This window comes from Tyto alba, unplaced genomic scaffold, assembly GCF_018691265.1.
Source record: "Tyto alba isolate M040663 unplaced genomic scaffold, T.alba_DEE_v4.0 Super-Scaffold_13, whole genome shotgun sequence".
Classification (NCBI taxonomy): domain Eukaryota; kingdom Metazoa; phylum Chordata; class Aves; order Strigiformes; family Tytonidae; genus Tyto; species Tyto alba.
The window spans coordinates 28753894-28775988 of record NW_024881275.1 but is presented as its reverse complement, the minus strand read 5'-3'; positions in this window follow the sequence as shown (position 1 = coordinate 28775988).

The window sequence follows — 22095 nt, the reverse complement described above, 5'->3', positions numbered from 1 at the left end:
AAGTTTAATTTATACATTATTTGTGATAGAAAAATAATTTTGTGTAAGAATATAAATCAATGACTAACAAAGGGGGATTTTTCTGCATATTGGTAGATGGACATATGCAGAGCTGTGGAAGAATGACACGCCGAGATGGGTTCAATGTGGGTGATAGAGCATCAACCAACTTTATTGGTCCGGGTACATATATTTATACAGACAACGCTAATTATTATGCCTACTAGTCACTAGCTGATTGGCTTAAGCTCTAAAGGTCGTATTCGCACGGTCCACCTACTTGCAGTTAGCTAACAGCACAAGCTTCTCATAACACTAAGTTTCTCAGGCCACTATTTCTAATTTAACCTGTTTTCGACACACCACAGTACACAAGGCCGAAGCGTCCTTGACATTCCTCATGTATCAGCAGCTGCGAGCAGCTGCAGGCAAACCCTAGTGAGGCCCAGCATCAGCGAGGCAGCATCAGCCCCTAGAACAGGCTCTGATCGTACAACTGCTCGGTGGGCTCTTGGCCCTTGTCTCTGAGCCATTCTCCAACAGATGGGTTTTTTGCTTATACGTCCACCTCTACATCTATGCATCTACCTGCTGGTAACACTGCTTGGTTTGATGGTCACAAATTTTCAGCCTCGTAGGAATTTTAGCAGCAGGCTATCAAGACCCAAATACCTGTAAACCAAACACATATGCCTTAGGATCCAATCTGCACTTTCATGAAAGTCCAAATCAATGGTTACCAAGGTGAATGAATCCAAAGTATTAAGGAGTTTTAATTCAGTGGGAGTTCAACACCTGAAAATTACAAGGGATCATGTCTTACAGTGACAAGGAATTAGTCTCCTCACTGCTCAAAACAGACTTTAGAACTACTAAATCAAAAACGCCAAACTGTCCTGATGTGCTTTTCTGATACATAAGACATTGCTCAGCAGTTCTGGCTAGTGTAGAGATGGTACCATCCTGAAACAAATCATGACTGATAACTTGTAGTGATGGTACTTAAAGCATACATGAAATATCATCAACATGTAAATTTTAACACAACAGCATATAAAATCAAAATTGTGGTGTTTTGGAGGGTTTTTCTGCTTTTATCATCCCATATCCATGAAAATTGTAGTTAAATTCTTCAAGTTACCAGAAGACTAAATATTTCATGAAGGGAAACATACTAAATCATCTTCTTTTCCATCAATGGGAAAGAATTATCTACAGAAAACGTTATTTCTTTTTGTTACTAACTCATGTCATGGTTACTTGCAGCAAGTAGTTGTAGCAAGTATCAAAGTGAGAAACATTGGCAGGGATAGACTTGCCTTACTTCTATCTCTATGAGCTTCTGAATGTTGAAGATAATGATTCTTCCTTGTCAATGCCCAAATGCTTAAAATCACATGAATATACAGATTTTTTTTTTCATTTCTTCTTAGTTCTGTGTATTGATAAAATGTGACGTATTTGTTGCAGAAGATTCAAAACCCTTTATGAAGCTATGATTTTTTAAAAAAAAAGAGTGTTGCTTTCCTCCCCTCCTACACATATACACAATTAGATATAAATATGGTAACAAAAGATTGGTGTTCTTAATGGGGTGATTCCTCTCAGTAATCATCTGTGAACACTTGACATCACAAAATGTTACCATTAAGGCTGTCGCAGAAGAAAACCGAAGTAAAGGGAAAGTTTAGACCTGGTGCTGCAGTGGTTAATATGCTATGACAAATGATTTCATAAATTAACAAAAGGAGAGAAGAGGAACGTGTAAGAAAGCTGTTAGTTCCTCCCACCATATGCCTAAAAACAGCTTTCAAAATATCCATATGTTCTGTGTTGGATATTCCTTTTTCCTGCCAAAGTACGGATAAAGCAGTGTGGAATCAGAAATAATGGCTTCATTCCTTTGCACAATCTTGGATTTAACAATTTTGTACTGTCTTAAATTCAGAAATGTAACACGGACCCTCAATACAAAGACTTTTATTTTAGTGAGTTATTTTAGTTACTAGAAATGTAGTTTAAAATGCAACTTAAGTGAAGAATAAAGGAGGAAAGCATTCAAAAATCTTCTGAAATGTTTTCTGAAAATGTTTTCAGAGGGAAAAAATAGCAGCTTAAACAACATTCAAAATATTGGTAGGATTTTTATTTAACATCTTATACATAATTACATAATTTCTGTGAGGCATTGAGGTATTTTTATCTTTTTTTTTTTGCTTATTTTTTTTAATTAATCTATTTATTTATTTATTCTCAAGTGCATTGTACCAAATTGCTAAATTCAAACATCCAAGAGGATTAGGTTCTGTCATTGTGCTTATATTAGTTAGCACTGTAATCCCTCAATAGTTCTATGTAGTGATCCCACTGAGCCACATTTCAGTAGTTTTTGATACATTTTGACATTTTCATAAGAAAAGAATTGTGAAGTAAAAGCTCCTTTCATCCGCCAATATACCATCATTGCCCATAACACACTTCCTGATGTTTAGCCACTATTAGTTTTCACTGTACCTTGCACACATTAATTTACTCCTCTGCCAAAACAGTATAGAAAATCCAGGAGCAGGGTAAAATTAATGTACAATAATATATTTTTAATAATTTCTATAAAGTTTTTTTGTAGTTTCCATGCTGGTTAGACAAGAGTAAGTTATTTTGCCTATAGTTTAAAATACAATCTTTCTGTATCTTCCTCAGATCATTAGAAGAGTATTCAGAGTTGGGATCAGATGGTAGAGGAGCAAGAGCTCTATCTCAGTGTTTCAGGAAACAGATGTGGTCAGGACATTTTAAAATAAGCTGTTTATGGATATTCTGGGATTCAGAGTGTAAAAAGAGCAGTCATGACTGGAACACGTCTGTGTATAAATACAGTGAAGGGCTTGTTATGTAATGGGCTGACTTGTGGGAACTGTCATCAGTACTCCTAAGATCCAATGATTTTAAATAGTAGCAAATAGAGTAATTTAAACATTTTTCTTAACTAATACCAGATATTCAAAAGACATATAGATCTGATGCTTGCCATCATTGTTAGCTCACATCAACAAACCCATGCTATTGTCCAGCAGCAAATCAACAACTTTGTAATGCATCAAGTGAACTGTGGGGTTAATCTCAGAACATCTGAGCTATTGGAAGCCAGTCACCTTTCACCTTGTCTCTGAAATACTCTGGAGGAGACAGAAACACAAGACAGATATAGCTGGAAATATCTTGATTCAACGACTCTGATGTCACACCAATATCAGTAGGATTCAGGAAGGATCTAGTCCCAGGTATCTCAGCAATGCAGGTGTATCAGATGCAACAGGAATAGACAGAGGGAAGGGCAGAGATGGCTAAACTCCTGGGGGTAAAAAGCATACTGTCATGCTTATATGGTGATGTTCTATTTTTCTTGATCTGGAAAAAAATTATGAATGATGAAATGCAAACATTTTGACTGCTGTTTCAAATGGGTCCAAACTGACAACCCCTAGTATTAGTCCTACTTGTAGAGTGTAAAAGAGTTATGAAACCTGCAAGCAACATCATAGAAGCACAGATAATTATTACTCCAGGCTTTCTAAAATGTGGTAAGTTTCAAGATTAAGTTACATACATTCTTCTGTTTCAATATCTATATCCAGGTCCAACTACTTTTTTCCCCCAAGAACCCCTTCTTCAAGGAGATCAGCAAAGGGTTTGCTTTGCTTTTTCATTCATTATATATATAGAACGGATGACATGGTGTTTCCCTTTTAGAAGTTGCTTTACAAAGTAGAGAACTTTAAAAATGGGTATATGTAGAGGAATAGGATATTACAGATAGTTGATTAATTAGACTGATAACTGGAATAATGTAATTAAGGGGACATTATAATCTAATTACCATCCTTAATTAAACTGGGAAAATTGAAAAAGCATATGATGCATAAGGCAAAATGGACCATAATAAAACTGCTAAGAATGTTTTTCAGGAATTAATATGTAACCTTTTAGAATAAATGGTGAACTTCTATTTCCTGATCATTAAAATGTAATATGTTTTATGAAAGACCAACAAATAAGATGTTTGTTCTATCCAAAACAAATCTTGATTCGATGGAAAGGTCAATATTTTGTTCTATCCAACACAAAACTTGATTATATGGAAAGCTCAATATTTTACTAAAAAAGAACAATCTAAATATAAACTGTAATGCATAAAAATGAGGACTACAAAATATTTATATTTACACAAACTTGTTTGCTTGTAGAAGCAAAGAGTACTAGCGAAAGAAAGATTTTTAAGGGCCCCATGAGTATATATTCAGAGATAACTAAGATGAGCCCCTCATGAGAGCCCTTTCTTCATCCTCCATACCATTCACCTGTGGGTCATGAGAATATATCCATTTTTATTATGATCACAAAACTCCAAAACAATACACAAGACATCACTAATAAAAGTCCTCTATGAGTAGCTTAATAGAGTTCATATATTGCTTGTAACTGTATCTTGAAAAATAGACTCAAGAGTGAAAATTTATAAACATATAGATATATATTTTCTGCCATCATCCAACTGATGTTCTTACTCTTTTGGCTGTTAGTTATTTCTTATACAGCCATAGTGAAAATGAGAATACCTGACAGAAATTAAAGCTGCCTAATGTTAACTGGGAAATAAAGGATTGAATTCCTGCCTTCACTGCCTTCAGATTCATAAAACTCTGACCCATTAATACATTTTTAGACACTCTAATAGATTTTTTATTTTAAACTATACATTTTCCTTCAAGCTTTTAGAACCTCAGTGACTGTTTTTTATTGCAAGTACTTCTGTTAGGTTGATATTATATGATTGTTATCATATGGATCCATCTACTTCTTATTCCCATTCATTCCTTTTATATTCTTAATTGTGCACTTCAGAATACATATTTGGTCAAACTGATTCTCTTTTTACCTGCAACGTTGAAAACCCTACCATATTTTCCTTTCCAGCCCAGCCACCATTCACATTGACAAATAAATCCTTTCTCTTATTGCCAGATCAAGGAAGACCATTCAGACTTCCTTCTTACGTAGCTTCCTTGGAAACTTTAAATGTTTCACCCTATTTCTTTGCATTGCCATATATTTACATTTTCACATGATCAGCAGTGAAGACTTATCAGATGACCTCATTATTTCATCAATGGGTGGTAGAAGATGTGGCCTAGTGCAGGAAAGGTACCTATGAAAGGATGTATCTTTTCTCATGCTAACTTAAGTCATATGAAAACAATGCCTTTAAATAAGAGATACTTATCACAACAAAATCTTGTTTTCCCTTTACCCAAATCTTGTTATGGTTCCACCTTCTGACAGAATGCCTGCTGCTCTGTTTATCCCCACACCATGAAGCAGTTCTCACAAGCTTCTTTCCTATTGATGTAAAGCCTGTTTTCTCTTCCCTAAGGTTTCCTATTCCCCCATCCTTGTATTTTAATAAGTTGCTTCCCTATCACCTTGCTTAACAGATGTACATTTACCCTGACAGATCCTTCCCACACAAGAGGTTTTTGCCTCAGTTTTCTGGAAGTTTCTATTCATTTGAGCTTCCCAAAGCAGTCCCTTCCATTCTCTTTCTGTAAATCACAACTCCGTCCCCACTTTACTTCACCCTCACCCATATCCTCACTTTCCAAAAAGATTTCCTATTTTCTTCTATTACTATCTGAAGACTGCAAGTATAGTCAATGAAGGATGACCAGAAGTTTCTTGCTCCTTCAGTCCCCACTGCTGTTACATGAAATGAATTATGGCTCTAGATAAGCAGCATGGTATTAGTGAATGAGAGGATTCTTATTTCACTTTGTGATGTGTAAGTATCTGTTACTGAAGGAAAGTGAAGAAGGTAAGAGCTGAAATGAAATGCAGACTAATACTCAACACTTGGCAGTTTCTATAGTGCTTTTACCCTTTCAAGGAAGAAGCAGAAAACATTGTGTTGAAGAGGGAACAGCAGTATCAGGAGAGCTGGTAATTATTTCAAAAATTCAGGATAATCTCTAAGTATGAGTACAGACAATTTCTTTAGACTCAACCCACAACTTTGCAGACTGGGAGGGGGGATTTATCAAATTCATCCCCCTTTTCCCATCCTCCCTAAGAAGTGGTATTTGTGTGGGAGTAACAGGGAGGATAGTCCCCCTCTTCTACAGTGAGGCACCTAGTAATTGTTTTAGTAAAAAACAGGTACTGTGGCAGTTAGTGTTCATGGAAATTACCTAAATAATTAATTTCAGATAGCATTCCCACCTTATCTGCTATGCTTCATTCCTCACTGGCAGAAACTAATCTCTGACTTTCCTGTGAGAAACTTTTTCTAGTAGATAGAGAAAGCAGACTAAACTTTGGCCAGATGAGAGATCAGCAAGATCTCTCAGTGGAGAGAAGTATAAGGACAATTTCTTGCAATAGCCTAAACTGCTGGGTGGTTGAATTTTTGCCAGATGGTTTGATATACCTAACACTAAGAAGGATGGCTGATACAAAAACTTGGCTAAAATCATGTTTAAATATTTGGCTTGACAAATGGGCCTCTTTCCACCAATAGGGGTTAATCTTCCTCAGGGCTTTGAGACACTGTAGGTGATTTCTTCTGGTCTTTGATTTTAACTCTATACTGAACTATGGCTTGTATTAAGAAGCATACCACTGACCAGTTGGGAAGTGAGACTTACCATAGAAGAGCCACCTGAGACATACCCAGGGAAACTGTGGATCCCATCACATGATCCAGTCCATTTGCCAGAAATGCTTGAAATTTCTGTGACCATTCTTATGTTTCTGATGAATATTTAGAGGAAACAACTAGACATTTTTTATTTAATTCACATCTGTAGTTATTCTCTGAGCATTTTAAACCACTCCTGTGAAAGAAGGAAAAAGGGAAAGCTACGACATATTCAAATCTATATACTTTCACATTTCAGACCCTGATTTTTGGTAAAGCATGAGTATGAGGGTTATTATACCTGTCAGATGATATACCTCTGCTATGTTTCTTTTGTACTGCAAATACTGCTGTCACACGATGGTTGTGGTCAGTAGTATGTGCTATCTCCAGTGTTTTCAAAGCAACTGCTAACTCATTCATAGAAACCCAAAAGCTCTCCTCTATGCTCTCAATTTTCCGGTCTTTTACAAGGATTTGGATGCTGTAGAAAACGTGGAGTTACATTTTAAAATTCTAAAACATCTTGTAAGTACTTTTAATGAATCAGTTATATAATAAATTCACTTTAGTTATCATGCCTACCCTATTTGCTTTGTATCTTTGTTATATTAATATTATGATACATGTCATTGTACTCCTGTTTGGTGAAAATTGCAACAAATAATACTAACTGAGTTTCTGTATGGAACTTCTCCAGTTCCCACTATAGCAGGAAGCTTTGTTATTTACTACCACCAAACTTAACTACTGTAGCATGTGTACAGGTTTTCAGTTATCTTCTTTTCTATTCTTTCCCTCAAACACAGTACGATAATACACCACTCAAACAAATCTAATGGATGTAATCCATCAGAATATATATAATGAAAAATGAAATAAATTGTATTCCACAAACTCTCCTTTTTAAACAACGGTTACTTTCACAGTCCAGCAAATTCTGATAGATAGATGAAAGTTGAGTTTACTTTGAAACTTCTCCTGGAAAGGTCCACTGCAGAACAATAAACCAGAGGATTGGATTTACATTTACAGAAAATTCCATATAACACTTAGAAAAATTAAGGAAATGGTGTTTTGGATAGGTATGAGTAAATGAAGTGAAGACAAAGGTAGATAAAGTAAAGTTTTTCCAAGGCAATATAATCAAACAGTATTTTTACTATATTAATACAACCAAACCACTTCTCTTAGTACTTGTGTACACAGCACTTTTCAAATACTTTAATCAGTAACACTAATTAAATGGTTACATTGATACATTTGATGTAGAATTTCAAGCTCTGGATCCTTCTATTATTTTGCATAATCAAAAAACTGTCAAAAACATCTCTGGAAAGCATGTATTCATGAGCCATTAGAACTTGAAACTTTGTACAAGGAGCTATGAAATATTTGGATAAAATGTTCTGTATCTATTTCAGCTGTGAAAATGTTTAGCTATATATAGCCCCTTCAATACAAGAGAACTAAGCAGCCTTTAAAGAGGGTCTGCAATGTTATCATCTATCAAAGATTTATAATCTTAAACATTTAATGTACAACAATGCTTCTATTACATTATTTAATAGCTTGATGTATATTTGATATCCCACGGTGGATGTTACTGAAAACGTCAGGATAAATGATACATTACTACCTTCTGGCCTTAGATGCTATAAATGATGCATTGAGTTGTGTTTAATACCTATGAAGAATCAGAAATTATTTCAATAATGTTAATATTTTACAGAGCCTTCTAGCAGTGCATATTAAACACTGAATACAACAGTGATTTAAAAAAAAAAAAAAGTTAAAAGCTCTCTGGATTTGAGAATCTTGGTATTTTTTCCTTCTAAAAAAGGGGAAACAAATTCTGTAATGGATGTGGTAAAAGACATACCTATGCGATGCTCAGAACAAAATTTGCACAGTGGAAGATAACAATATCTCTTGAGAAAGGTGAGGGACAGAGACAACATCTGGAAGGATTATGTTAACCACTAGGTAGTAATAGTCAAGATTTCAGTTACTGTGTCCAGAGGAAAAGAAATATTGCAATGGCTCTTTGGCTCACAAAAAGAAAATTATATATATATAAAATAAACTATTTTATTGTATGTTTACAACGAAATTGTTGAGGGTAATAACTGTTTTGAAAGTGACATTTTTCTGGAGAGAAATCATTACCTGTCTTTCATAAAGAAAATAAATTTAACTGGGAAGCCAACACTAGCTAGTTTCATATGTTAAATACTAGGATTTTTATCTGTTTTAGTATTTCATTGATGTTGTTAATCAGAGCCTTTTCTGTGATCTAGGGATTAAACCAACTATGTCATTCCATTAAATTCTTTTGAAAAAAAATGTGAATGCAGGTATCCCCTCTCCTTTACCTGTTCTTGCATATTGGTTAATGTCATTGTTTGAGCCTGGTCAGCAGCTAAACACCCCGCAGTCGCTCACCCACTCTCCCCCCACTTGGGAACGAGGAGGGAATCGGAGGGGCAAAGGGAGACTCGCGGGTTGAGATAAAAACAGTTTAATAACAGTGACAGAATAATACACTGACAGCAGTATCAGCAGGTAATGTACAATACAGCTGCTCACCACACACCCACCGACCGACCGACCCCGCCTGCTCCCAAACACAAAGGCCCCACAGCCACACTCCCAGAAGTGAGAGCCCCTCCTAGCCCTCTCCTGTCTTTATATAGTGAGCACAATGTCACATGACATGGACTATCGGCCAATCGGGGCCCAGCCCTCCAGCTGTGCTGCCCCCGCACACAGGTGAGGGCACTGGGACCTGGGGAGCCCCTGGGGTCTCAGGGTGCTGCAGCACTCCTCCCGCTGCCAGACCAACAGGAACTCTAGTCCAGACCGAACCCAGACAGTTAAGATTGATCCTTTGTTTTTTGTTGAAATCGTTTTGATCCATGGTGTTTTTAAAGAATAATCAGGTTTTAGTGAGCTACTTGAAGAACAAGTGGTAATGGTCAGAGTGGCAAAAGAGAGTAGATTTGGTTTTAAATGCAAGGTCAGAGGATGAAGTGCAGGGCTAACCACAAATTTCACTCCAATAAAAGTAGGAAAGTGAACAGATCTCTTTTATCTTCTTTATATGTTCTCTGAACAACTTTTGTCAAAGATTATCTTTGTCGTTTGACTTATCCATCACTCCTAATTTCTTATTAGATAGCTATGAATGATTGATATGAAATACTTTATTAACTTAAATGATGTACACTCTACAAGAATGTGGTCCTCTACAGTTTGAATAATCATAAAGACTAATCAAACCTTTTGAAAGAGGAAAGAAAAACTGCAGAGATATTGAACTTAAATACATAAAACTATTTTGTGTGTCTTTCATTTCACATCTGTTCCAGGCAGTATCTTTCATCTTTATGTTCCTCTAGATATCTACTGTAGTTAGACAAAAGCAGACTAGAATGTTAATGCTAACACTTCTCTGGCAAGAAACATACTCTTAAGGGGAGACTGTATGAGTGAGGCTGTAGAGTTTTTCCTAAATTTTGGGATCTTCAGCATGTCTATTACTAACATACCCTCTTGATCAAAACTCATTACTTTTCTTCATCTCCCTTGACAGGGAAACATATACTTAACACTTGTTATTTTTTCCCATATCTTAAGAAGTGTATCATGTGTGTGGCTCCAAGTTTTATTGTTCATTTCTATAACACAACTCGACACTTGCTCCATTCAGTCCCTCCTCTTGTACACGTTCATCATGAAATAAATGCATCAGGAAACAGAAATGCAGTTTTCCATACATCTTTACAAATAAAGTATGGAGTCTGCCTGAGTCTCATCAGATTTCTCTGCATGTCTTTGTAACAAGACCTGTTGGTATTTTCATCCTTTCCCAATTTTTGTTGTAAAAAATATCTGTCTGAAACAATAAAAATTGTTTTTCACCTTCTCAGATGGTGTTTGCCAGCGCTTGGAATGTCATCTGGTAGCACGAGAGTGGATATATGCTTCAGAACAAATTCCTGCTCTGAGCATAGCTGAACTAATGGCAATACTATCGTATCTCAACAGCCTTATCCAACATTGTTGACTGATGCAGCAGATGAGATGCTGAGTTCCTAACAATTTTTTTAAAAGAAAATTAAGTTAAATGAAATTTAAAATTAAATTTTACAGCATTTCTCGAACTATGTTAGAAAGAAATATATTTCTAAATAGAATAATTAAACTTTTTATTTTTTTCTTTTTATCTCCGGAATTAATTTGGTAAATTTTCAGCTTTGACTTTTACTCATCTCACCTCTTTCCTGCCCTAAGCTGATTTTGCTTTCTGCTTTATTTTTTTTTAATTTATCTTCTTCTTCATTCCCTTAAATAATTTCCTTTACATCTTTTCATTTTTAATCTTTATTTTTTGTCCAAGATAGTGTCTTGCCCTTGACATTGCTTTTCATTATCTTTATCTGTGCTTGTTCTTTCTTATTGCCTCTTCTGTGTTTCTATTTGATGTCTGGTTTGTATCTTAATGCCCTTATTTATCATTTTCTTCATATTTTCCCAAAGACTGAAGTGAATTTCTGGTGCTGACCCACACTAAATAATTTGCCTGTTCTCACTCCCCTCATATTTTGCTCTCTGCTCCTTTCTGCTTTCAAATAATGGTTATCCCTTAATTTTACACCTTGTATTAGGTATATGGAAACCCAGCTCTGATGAGTGTCTCTCTTTGCCTTCTAGAGCCTAATAGATGATTAGAAGTATTGGCAACACCATCTCTATGAATTAGATAAGAACTTTTTGTGAATTTTGACTTCTGTGCAGAAAATGAGAAAAAGATCCACCCAACCTATGGCTGCACTGAGGTTTTGGTAAACTGAAATTTCTGACATTCATCTGTCATTTCTGTGGACAAGGTATTTTTCATTACTAAATGCAACTCTTCTTTGAAGTAGGATATAATTAAAGTAAAGAAATTTAGCATTTGTGCTGTTACCATCATGACAGCTGAATGCATTGTTTTTTTCTATGTAAAAAAAAAAAATTATAAATGCAAATTTTGCTGAATTTCTGAAAAAATCACATTGATGTTGAACAAAAATTAATCATCATGCTAATTCTTTTGCACTTTTTTCAGGTCAGTTGCTTGAGATATAATGAAAGTTTTATATCTGAGAAGAGAATGTTAACACTCATATCTAGAATATTTATTAAAATAATAAAAAAGTAGGTAAAGCCAGAATATGAGATTTGATGGGATCATTACAAAAACAGAATAAAAATCATACATGAATTATTCTCTGAATATGATATGGTTTGCTTTAATTTTTTTTCAAGTACCAACTGACATTTTACCAATGTTCTGTTTGGAAGTACTGGATGTTGACGATTCAAATAATTGCTTTTGGCTCACAACGCTCATCCATTCTGAAGAATTATTCATATGCTGTCATTTAGTTTGTGAAGTATGACATATCTCTGTGTGACATGGACTAAAAATGATCTAGCTTAGACAATATAGATTTGTCTTGCTCATTTGACAGAATTTTTAAAAGGTTGAATTTATGTCAGTTGCACTGAATATTTTATGAGAGCTCCAATTTGTATAATCATCTACAACATTTCAAACTCCTTTGAAATACTTCATATCCCTTGATTCTGAGTGAAAAAATCAGAGCAGCGGAGGCCTTGAATTTGGTACGATATTTATCTGTGAAAGGACTGGACTACCTGGTAAGACTTTTGAGGAAGACCTGGTATAGCACAAAGCAATCTTTTCTGCAGGGGCCAGTTCTGTAAGGAAACTTCTGAGTCTACATCTTCATCTCTCTGTACTAGACAAGGATGCCTGTTCTGGACCAGGACACCTGCAGACTGTTAAATAACGTTTTTTCAGACTGTGATTTCTCAGGCAAAGGTAAATCCAACTTGGCTATCCCACCACACTGCTTTCTGAGGACTCCATACAAGGACCAAGGAAACTTTTTAGATAAATTTCAAAGCAGAGAGGTAATATGATTTAGGGACTGATGTGTAATGCATTGCAGATCCCAATTTTTCTCAACATTCCTCACCTGAAGAAGTGTATATCCTTATTTTCTCTTCCACCCACTATGAGAATCCTTCACATTTCTTTTGGTAGTCAAAAGTAATTTTGTGGAAATCCAAGGAAAAGTAGGGGAAAGCCATATAAAAATGTGGAGTGGGTTGTGGGGGGTGGAACACATTTTGGATCTGCATAGTGGCCAAAGAAAATAAATAAATGGCATTTAATCAAAGCATCTAGTTCTAATTACCTAAATGAAGGCAAAGATTTCTGGAGTAGAAACATTGATAATTATCATATACTTGTGCCAAATTCTCCTTAAAGGCAGAAAATGATGAGGAAACTGTTGAGAAGTTGATGATTGTCATAACTGTTTGAATAACTTCAAAATTGCTTTATATATTAAAATACTTCCTCCACTACAAGAAATCCTCCAAGTCAAGCTCTAGCTTGAATTACACAGCAGTCTTATAAATGCAGTACTGTAGTTGCTAAAGAGAAATCCCATGTCACAGCAAAGTGAAAAATCTTGTGCAAACTGGCAAATTCATAATTAAACTTAAGCCAGGAGGAGGCAAACAAAAATAATACAAAAGTAAAAAAAAAAGAAAGAAATTATGGTAAAACCTCTCCGAAAAAAACCTATGTGTAGAAAGTGTAATTTAAATAACTACTGTTTCAAAACTCAAAATACTTATGCACATGGTCTCCCTTGAACTGAAATATCTATGTACTTTATTAATTTCATCATCCCAGATAAATTATTGGCTTAAAAGCAAAACCTTATTTGGTTTAATTTTTACTGTGATGGTTTGGAATATAAAGAGACCATTACAAAACCATCCACTTTAAAAAACCCAACATATAGTTTGCATATACTACCTTCTGCAGAAATCCCAAAAGAACAATGCAATAAAATAAAAGACAATTCTGTAGTTTTAACAGTACTTTAAAGTCTATGTGATTCTGTAAGTGTCCTGGTTTCGACTGGAATATAATTTTTCTTCTTAGTAGGTAGAATAGTGCTATGCTTTGGACTCAGTAGGGGATTTGGTATGAGAAGAATGTTGATAATAGACCAATGTTTTCAGCTGTTGCTTAGAGATCAAGGACTTTCCAATACCCTACATGCTGCCCATTTGCAGGTGTACAAGAAGCTGGGGATCAGCAGAGGCAGAGAACTGGACCCAAATTAGCCAATGAAATATTCCATATCATGTATTGTCATGGTCAGTATATAAAGGAGGGGTGGATGGAAAGTTGGGGCCAGGATTGCAGTTCTGACATCTTTGTTTTCTTTGGGATTGCTAACCAGGAACAGGTTGTGTATTAGTTGGCAGGTGGTGAGCAATTGCATTGTGCATTACCTGTTTGTACTTTCTATTATTGTTAATTTTTAACTTTATTTCAATTATTAAACTGTTTTTATCTCATTCTATGAGTCTCTCTACCTTTACATCTCCAGATCCCTGCCCCATCCCCTGGGAGGGGGAGTGAGTGGCTGTGTGGTGTTTGGTGGCCAGCCTGGTTCAAACCACAATAGTCCATTTTGACATGCAAAGTGGGGCTTGAAGGATTGAAGTAACTACAGATCTGATCAGAGTGTGTTATAACAAATTTATTATAAGCAATGATTACATTGGCTTATCAGTTACTCGTCATAAAGTCAATTTATTGACTCCTAGAGTCATGGTGTTTAGAGTTGAGCTATACATTATCTCACTTGCCATACATAGTCTTTATGATGCTGCTTATCACCCATGGGAGGTGGATTAAGATTTTTGCTTTGTTGTACTACATAACACTGGTTTATGGCACGATAAAGTTATCTGTTTTGGGACTAATCCGGTATCTGTACTCAGCATTGTTGTCACCTTTGTACTTCAGGGGTCATCTAGCAGAAAGGGTTAACAATTCCATCCTTTATCTTTTCTCCTTGGAGACCCAGCCCATGGGGGTGATACCTCTCTTCACCTTCTCCTTCTCCTCCAAGCTAATTACAATAGCATTTGAGAATTTTGAAAATTTTGTGTATCCTTAGAGTTTTGAAACTAACATGGTCTTATTGCTAAGAGTCAGCATGTCCCTGAATGTGGTTCAGGTTTTGTTCAGGCTTAAGCAACTATTTAAGAGTATCATCTGGAGATCTACTCCAACACTGGAGAGTTATGAGTGGTAGGGTGTGTGGGATAGAATGGGTGAGTACCTAGGACAGTGAGTACCCACAATGTTTTGGAACTTCATCCATGAACAAGTGCAGAATCTGTCAAAACTAGTGAAATATTTGGAAAAAGTATTCTGTCACCCTGGTAAGTCCAGAGAGATACAAATCACTGCAACGTGCTGGGATTTGGCCCATGCTTACCAAGTCCTGTTCAAGAGGAAGAGAAGGTCTCTGGATCTGATAACAAATTGACAGGCACTGTAGCCACTCCAATCCCAGTGACAGGTACTGCAGCCCCTCCAACTCCCACAAGAGGTACTGTAGCAACTCCAACTCTGGCAATAAGTATTGTAGTTAATCTAACCCTGAGGACACTCACTGCAGCTGAACCAGAGAACCAACCCATGATGGTTTCAGTTGCTCCTATATGTAAGAATAAATATACAAATATTCACCTCACGTAAAGGATGATGATGAACCAGGGCCACCATGAGAACAGGAGGAAGAGGTGATGCATGCTGAAGAGTCTCCACCTTATATTAAATGACCAGATAATGAGAAACGATATGTCCTGTTTACTGATGGGTCCTGTTGCACTGTAGGGAAACATCAAAGGTAGAAGGCTGCTGGGTAGGGTCCCACATGATGGGTCACAGAAGCTGCTGAAGGAGACAGTGAATTGAGTCAGTTTGAAGAGATGGAAGCCATCCAACTGGCCTTAGATGTTGCTGAGCGAGAAAGGTAGACAGTGCTCTACCTCTACACTGACTCATGGGTGGTAGCATATGCCCTGTGGGAGTGGTTACAGCAATGGAAAATAAGCAATTGACATCACAGAGGCAAACCCATTTGGGCTGTTGAATTATGTCAAGATATTGCTGCTCAAGTAGAAAACTTGGTTGTGGAAGTACGTCACATAGATGCTTATGTATGCTAGAGTCAGACCACTGAAGAACATCAAAACAATCATCAGGTGGATCAAGCTGCTAGGATTCATGTGGATCAGGTGGATCTGGGCTGGCAACATAAGGATCAAAAATGTATGGTTTGCTGCATCCATGACTCCTCAGGCCATCAGGGAAGGGATGCAACATATAGATGGGCTTATGATCAAGGATTGAATTTAACCATGGACACTATTGCACAGGTTATCTACAAATGTGAAATATATGTTTCTATCAAGTGAGCCAAACAATTAAAACCTCTTCGATATGGAGGACAATGATTTAAACTTATATATGGGGAGGCCTGGCAGATTGTTTATGTCATGCTTTCACAAATTTGGCATGACAAATACTATGTGCCCACAATGGTGGAAGCAGCCACTGGATAGTTGGAAGCATATGCCATGCCTCATGCCACTGCCTGGGACACTATTCTGGGTCTTGAAAAGCAAGTCTTGTGGCAGCATGGTAACCCAGAAAGAATTGAGTCAGATAATGGGACTCATTTCTAAAATAATCTCATAGACACTTGGGGCCAAGAACATGGAATTGAGTGGGTATATCACATCCTCTATCATGCACCAGCCTCTCAGAAAATTGAGCAGTACAATGGGTTTCTAAATATTACACTGAGAGCAATGGATGGTGGAACTTTCAGACATTGGGATACACATTTATCAAAAGTCACCTAGTTGGTCAATACTAGAGGATCTGCCAACCAGGCTGGCCCTGCCCAGTCAAACCTTCTATGTACTGTAGATGGAGACAAAGTTCCTGTAGTGTTGTCCTGGGTTCAGTGAGTGGTGAAGTTTTTTGGTGGCAGGGGAGGGGGCTATAGGGGCGGCCCCTTGTGAGAAGATTCTTGAAGCTCCCTCAGCTCCAAGTCAGCTCCACTTCTGTTTGGAAAATTGAGCCAATCAGCTGCGCCTCTGCGATAACGTATTTAAGAAGGGACGTGGTGACGGGCAGTCGGGCTTGTGAGGAGGAGTTGCTGCAGCTGAGTGAACACCAAGGTCAGTGGAGGTACAGAGGAAGAAAGGAGGGGGGAGGTGTGCCGGACCAGAGACTCCCCTGTATCCTGTGGTAAGACAGCAGGGTGACCCCCCCCTGCCACCCATGGAGATCTGCGGTGGAGCAGACATTGATTTATGGCCTGTGGCTTCTGCTTCGCATAATCAAGGTGCTGTGCCCAAAGAAGGCTGGGGTCTCATGTGAAAAGGTAGCCCCGCTGCTGTAATTCAGTGCTGGGAGGATTGCAGCATGTGGGGGTGTCCCACGCCAGAGCAGCTCGGGAAGGGCTGCAGCTGTGGGAGGGAATCCAGTTGCAGAAAGTTAGTGACCCATGATGGAGCAGTGTGGGGAATGCTGAGGCCCATGGAAGGGAATCATGTTGGAGAAAGTTTGTGGAGGACTGTCTCCTGTGAGAGGGGGACCACGATGGAGCAGGGGGAAGAAGTTTCGGAAACTCCCCTCACCGAAGATAAGGGAAGTGGCAGCGCTGACTGCACCCCCCATTGCCTGCCCCTGTGCCACGGAGGGAGGAGGTAGAGATATCGGGAGCAGAGCTCAGCCTGGGGTGAAGGGAGGGGTGGGGGGGAAGGTGTTCTCAAGATGTGACAATGCTTCTCACTGTCCTACTCTGTTATGTGTTGTTGGTGTCTGTAATAAATGTATGTTCTTTTTTTCTTCCCCTAGCGAGTCTGTCTTTTGCTCATGATCATAAAGGGGAATTTTTTTCCCCATCCCAGTCCTATCTCGAACCCCAATCCTGGCTCTCTGTCCCTTCTCATTGCTGGAGGAGAAGGGAGAGAGAGCCGCTGGGTTGTGGTTGGCTGCCAACCAGGCCCAAACCACGACAATTGTACATTAAAAATATGCTGAGGAATATAGTCTGGATTATTCCCGCCTTGGATAAAGGTAAAACCATGTGTGGGATTACTTTTGTCCAAGGACCTGAGTACGCTTGGTGGGTTATGCAGAAAGATGGGGAATTCTGATGTGTATCTCAAGGCGATTTGATTTAAAGTGAAAACAGCTGATAAATTGAACTATATTCTCTTAATTGTTAAATAATCCTTTTATTGTATATTGTTATTGCTATGGTTGATACATATTATACTAATTGCAGCCCAGCAACTTCCTCGAGATTAACCTCTTCATCCTGCAGACGGTGAGCATGGACCATGCCAGATACATCAGCTATGAGCTCCAAATGCAGCAGAGACTACATGCTTTCCCCCTGCTGTGACCAAGGTCACCCACTGAGCCAACTCTGCATCACTCCTCCTGTCTTAAAAGACTGTTACGACAGATGTAACTTGAAGTTATGGACTAAATGAACTCACTATACATTTTGGAGGGATGGCCCATAGAATAAGGGAATAATATCATGGAAAGGGATGGTGATTAATCAGAATGTATTTGGAAATATGGAACCTGAGAATAATGTAAATGGTATCAAATAAGGGGTGTTTACTGTCCCAGTTTCAGCTGGGATAGAGTTATTTTTTCTTAGTAGGTAAAATACTGCTTTGTTTTGGATATTGTATGGGATTTGGTATAAGAATAATTTTGATAGTAGATTGATGTTTCCAGTTGTTGCTAAGAGTTCAAGGACTTTCCAATGCCCCATGTCCTGCCTGTGTGCAGGTGTACAAGAAGCTACAAGGGAGCAGAGACAGAGCACTGGACCCAAACTGGCCATCCCATATCATGTATTATCATGCTCAGTATGTCAATGAGGGTTAGATGGAAAGGAAGGGACTGTCTCTCACTTCTGGGACTGCAATTTTGACATCTTTGTTTTCTCTGGGATTGCTAGCCAGGAATAGGCTAGGTATTAGTTGGAGGGTGGTGAGCAATCACATTGTGCATTACCCATTTGTACTTTATATTATTGTTATTGTTTTATTTTATTTCAATTATTAAATTGTTTTTATCTCCACCTATAAATCTTCTTTATGCCTCCAATTCTCTCCCCCATCCCTCAGGAGGCAGAGTGAGAGTGAGTGGCTCTGTGGTGTTTGGCTGCCAGCCAGGTTTAAACCATGACAGTAAGTAAGAACACTTGCTTTATTATTTCAGTTTATCTAATTTTAGATGCCTATGTTTGAAATGTTTTCTGTGAGACCATGTTCAAACTATCCAATCCCTCTGTCCAACCTGTGCTAGTGCTCAGTTACCCCTGCAGTGAAAAAGTTTCTTGATGTTCAGAGGGAAACTCCTGTGTTTCTGTTTGTGCCTACTGCCTCTGGTCCTGTTACTGGGCACCACTGAAAAAAAAAAAAAAAAGGTCCCATCTTCTTTACACCCTCCCTTCATGTATTTGTTCATAATAATAATTTCCCCCCTGAACCTTCTCTTCTACAAGCTGAGCAGTTCCAGCTCCCTCAACTTTTCCTCATAGGAAAGATGCTCCATTCCCTTCATCATTTTATCAGTCCTTTTCTGTATTCTCGCTGGTGTGTTTATGTCTCTAGTATGAAGAGCCCAGAACTGGACACAGTACTCCAGGTTTGGCCTCACCACTGCTGAGGAGAACAATCACTTCCATTGACCTGCTGTCAATGCTCCTAATGCAGCCCAGGATACTTATTAGTCTTCTTTATGTCAAGGATACATTGTAGGTTCATATTGAGCCTGTTGTCTACCAGGATGACACCCAGGTCCTTTTCTGCAAAGATGCTTCACTGCTGGTGCCTGGGATTGTTCCTACCTATGTACAAGACCCTGTACTTCCCCTTGTTGAATTACATGAGATTTGTTGGTCCACTTCTTCAGCCCATTGAGGTGCCTCTGAATGGCAGCATGACCTTCTGGCATATCAGACACTCCTCCCAGTTTGGTGTCAGCAGCAAATGTTCAGAGGGTGCACTCTGCCTCGTCATCAAGATCATTCACAAAGATGTTAGACAAGAATCAACTCAGTATTGAGCCCTGGGGTAGACTAGTCAATGGCCTCCAACTAGACTTTGAGCCACTGATCTCCACCCTCAGTGTCCAGACATCCAGGCAGTTTTCAATCCACCTCACTGTCTGTTCTTCTAGCCCATATATCAACAGCTTCTTTATGAGGATCTCATGGAAGACAGTGGCATAGGCCTTACTGAAGTCCAGGTAGACAATATCCACTGCTCTTAACTTGTCTATCAGGCTAGTCATTTCATCATAAAAGTTTATCAAGTTGGTCAAGTTGGTGACTAGTCCTGATGACTTTTGTGTCCTTCATGTGCCTAGATGTGGTTTGTGGCATTAGTGGCTCTACCACCTTCCCAGGGATCAAGGTGAGGCTAACCTGCTTCTGGTTCCCTGCATCCCCCTTCCTGACTTTTTTTGAAGACAGGAGTGACATTTGATTTATTTCTCTCCTTAGGAACCTCTCTCAATCACTATGATCATTCAAAGATTATTGAGAGTAGCCTTGAAATTACACCTGTCAGCCCCCTCAATACTCATGGGTGCAACCCATTAGAGTACATGGACTTATGTACATCCAGTTTGCTTAAGTGTTCCCTGACCTGATCCTCTTCCACCAAGGATATGTCTGCCTTGCTCCAGCCTTTCTCCCTTTCCTATCTCTGGGATCTGAGATGTCTGAAGGATGGTCTTTCTAGTAAAGACTGAGGCAAAGAAGACATTGAGTTCTTCAGCCTTTTCCATGTCCTGTGTCACCAGGACTCCTGCCTCATTCAGCAGTGTGTCCACATTTTCCCTGGACTTCCTTTTGCCATCTGTGTACTTACAGAAGCCCTTCCTGTTGTCTTCAGTTCCCTCATTGGATTCAATTCAAGTTGGATTTTGGCTTCTGTAGCTGTGTCTCCATACACTCAGACAATGTTTCTGTATTCCTCCCAAGTTACCCATCCTCTGTATACTTCCTTTCTGAGTTTGAGTTTTCCCAGGAACTCCTTCTTCATCCATGCAGGCCTCTTGGTAATTTTGCCCGAATTCTTACTCACTGGGATGGAGGTTTCTGAGTTTGGATGAGGTGATCCTTGGATATTAACCAGCTTTCTTAGGCCCAAATTCTGTCTATGACCTTGTCCTGTGGGATTCCTCCAAGCAACTCTCTGAAGAGGCCAAAGTCTCTTCTCCTGATGTCCAGGATTGTGAGCTTGTTTTTCACTCTCCTTTCTGCCCTCAAGATCCTGAACTCCACCATCTCATGGTCACTGCTACCTATTATCCTCACATCCTCAGTAAGCCCCTCCTTGTTGGTATGAGGTGTGGCAAAACACTTCCTCTCATAACTTCTGTATCACTTCGGTTAGAAAGTTACCACCTTGGATTGCTTGAACCTCTTGGACTGCTTACACCATGTTGTGTTATGCCTTCAGCAGGTACAAAGGTAGTTGAAGTTCACCATGAGGACCCAGGGCCTGTGAAGATGAGAATAATTCTAGCTGTCTGTAGTAAGTATCATGTCCTTGCTCCTCCTGGTCAGGCAGCCTACAGCAGACACACTACAATGTCACCCAAGTAGGTCTCCTCTTTAATCTTTACTATAGGTCCTCAATTGGCTCATTACGATAAGTTCTCATCATCATATTTCATAATCTTACAGAATTTATCTAGAAACAGAGTATTTGATAAACTTGAAGAGAATTTATCACATTTAATCAGTCTTTCACACAGATTTAGACTGGTTTTTATTTGTTTGTTTGAATACTGTGGTTCATGCTCTTTCTAGTGAATGTGGAGTAATATATGGTTCTATTGTTATTATCTACTTCAGAGCTAATGATATCATTAATCCAGTGAACAATCTGGTCATTCTTTAGGAAAAAAAATCAACTTGGATTGGAAGTTTGAATATGAAAACATCTTTTTAATAAATCTTTTATATTCTTGTTGGGGAGAGCTGTTACAAACCCCAACACACAGGTTATACAATTCAAATTTAAGTCAGAATAAAATATATTAATACAAACATCTGTAGGCTGTAATCTTTATTGAGCTGTTGCTTTGAGACTGTGGTTCAAAATTTTTCTCTTACCTATATCCCAATTCTCAACTACTTTGTGTTCTATGTAAATTAAAAAAGAAATACAGTGAGTAATCTAAGAAAAAGGAGAAAACAAGTATTCATCTGTTCATTTATTTACTAAACTACAAAGTCACTGTGGAATAATACTGCAACTTGGAGAAGATTTTTGCCAAATATAATTTCTAAATTACAAGATATTGAGGAATTCCCATCAAAAATTCAAAACCAATAAATAAAATATAGCAAAGAAATACATCACAGAAGATCAAAAATCACAAAGAAAGAAAC